Source organism: Cebus imitator, unplaced genomic scaffold (assembly GCF_001604975.1).
Source record: "Cebus imitator isolate Cc_AM_T3 unplaced genomic scaffold, Cebus_imitator-1.0 Scaffold316, whole genome shotgun sequence".
NCBI lineage: Eukaryota > Metazoa > Chordata > Mammalia > Primates > Cebidae > Cebus > Cebus imitator.
The window spans coordinates 2,287,757-2,290,082 of NW_016107631.1; the positions used below are offsets into that span (position 1 = coordinate 2,287,757).

Genomic DNA, 2,326 nt, shown 5'->3' on the forward strand with positions numbered 1-2,326 from the left:
TTCGTCCATTTAGTCAGAGTCTAATTAACCTACAAAAGCCTTACCTGGTCCACAAACCCCGCCCTGTCCCCAAATCTAACACTTTCAGAGACCACTGGTTCTGGCAAGTCTGTGACCGCTTGCTGCCCAGCAGCGTGGCTTCTTTAAACCTTGTTTATTATTTTTCCAAATTGTCCTGGGTCTCAGCATCTTCTCGGTCGTACGGCCGCTGCCTTCCTCTAAGATGGCCGCGCCCATGGTGCTCCAGCTAAGGCTCCAGTCTCAGCTATAACGGGCACAAAGGGCGCCGCCATCTTTACTCCACCCCCAGCCGACTGAATAGAATGCCACTGCGCCGATTTGGCCTTGGCTGGGCACCCGACTCTTAAAGCTTGCGTGGTTAGCCCAGCGCTGCTGAATGTCCCTTGCAACGCAGAGAGAAAGGCACTGAGGTGGCCGAGAGTGATTTCCACAGCCATTTAGGCCGCTCCTGTCAGAAAGGCGGCGATGGGCGCAGCCGTGTGACCTCATAGAGCGGCTCCCGCAGTCTGAACTCGCAATCTCGGGCAGGCTCCGTGGTGCTCGCCTCACTCCAACGCCGACACCGCAAAGCGTCCCGTAGGCCGCCTCAGGAGCGCGTCTAAATAGGAAAAGGTTTCGGACTTGGATGCGGCTTTTTGTCGGCTGCCAGTGGTGTCTGGAGAGGTTCGGGCTCAGGTGAGTCGGGTTGTGGGCATGGACTCGCGGCCTGTGTGTCTGTGTACCCGATGGTGCGTGGAGCATCCTGGCTGGGGCTGTATTTGAACGCAGTCGCTGAGAAAGCCGGGAGTTAATGACGGGGCCTTTGGCTGTAGGGATGAAGAGTCTGAGGAAATCAGCCACGAGTCCGACTCCTGTCTGGGTTTGGGGTCCCTGTGAGTCACTCGCCTTGTGGGGCTCAGTGATTGGGAACTGGAGAAGTTTGTACCTGTGAGTGGGGGCGTAGTTCAGGGTCGCCAGTCTGAGGAAATCAGCTACAAGTCCGACTCTGTCTGGTTTTGGGGTCCTGGTGAGTCACTCGGTTTGTGGGGCTCAGTGATTGGGAACTGGAGTGAGTTTGTACCCATGAACTCCGGAGCCTTGTTCAGGGTCGCGATTTAATGTGGGGCTTAGCCTTAGAGATGTCTCGGTTGGGGATATGTCCTTTCGGTTTCCTAGACGTGTTTGGGGTTTTATATGGGATTTAATATGGGCCTGAGACACGGAGAATCCTGGTAGGGACTGTCAATATGTGAGGAGGTCCAGGGCCCCTTGTTAATTGGTTGAAACCTTGAATGCGGGGACAGCCCTCAAGGCTGCATTTCTCCTGCTCAAATCCACTTACCTCCATCAAATTCAAGTCCGTCCTCGCGGTCCTTATCAAAAACTTATTTTGTCTCCCCACATCGCCACTCTTCTCTTATGGAGACAGAGATCGGTGACATAAAATTGTTCAAGTCACTTCATAGGCTGTTTAATTTTTGTAGAGTCAGGAGTAATAATATCACATCTTACATTCCTGATTGTCACTGCTGCTGTGCACTTGCCTTAAATAAAGGACCCTAATATTTCTAACAATAAAGGACCCTAATATTTCTAACAATAAAGGAGACAGAGATCTGTGACATAAAATTGTTCATGAAGTAACTTCATAAGCTGTTTAATTTTTGTAGTCAGCAGTAATAATGTACATTTTGTAGAGTCAGCAGTAATAATGTCACGTCTTACATTCCTGATTGTCACTGCTGCTGTGCACTTATCTTGAATAAAGGACCCTAATATTTCTAACAATAAAGGACCCTAATATTTCTTCTTTTATTTGGTGCCTCGGTGGCTTTTACATCCTGGGGCAATAAAACAAGGTTCTAAATGTGTGAAAGCTATGCCTTTCTTTAGACACAAGGTAACTTGTGTCTTTTGTTCTTGATCAACCTAGTTAGTGGGTATCAATTTTACTGATTTTTTTCAGTCCCTTTTTGTATTCTTGCTTTTTAAAAAAAATAAATGTGTTTGTTTTTTTCCCACTGATTTCCACTTTCCTCTTTATTTTTTCAGTCAAATTGCTTTGTGTTTTAATTGCTCCTCGTTTTCTAGTTTTTCAGTTCGTTTATTGAGTAATGATTTGAGGGTTTTTTCTTTTCTGATACAGGTTTTTTTTTTTCTAATTTAAAGGGGTTTTTTTTTGTTGTTTGTTTGTTTTTTAAGAAGAACTCCTGTAGAGACAGCTAATTAATGGTGATGTTGTGTTTTTGTTTCCCATCAGTTCAAAATATTTTCCAATTTCCTGTGTGCTTTTCTTTTTCCTCTCTCACTTTCTTTCTTTCTTTTT

General features: G+C 46.1%; 1 protein-coding gene across 3 annotated transcripts in view; it reads left to right on the plus strand.

Moving 5' to 3' along the window:
• The first annotated feature begins 347 nt into the window (after positions 1-347).
• The window catches only part of ZNF614 (zinc finger protein 614), a 15,311-nt gene continuing 13,332 nt past the window's right edge, over positions 348-2,326 (plus strand). For 2 of the 3 annotated variants that reach the window (XM_017503919.2, XM_017503918.2), the window contains exon 1: positions 349-696. The gene's annotated coding sequence lies outside the window, so the exon portion shown is untranslated. Of the gene's footprint in view, positions 697-2,326 lie in introns of all 3 variants that reach the window. The other variant, XM_037729734.1, reaches the window with a different exon arrangement.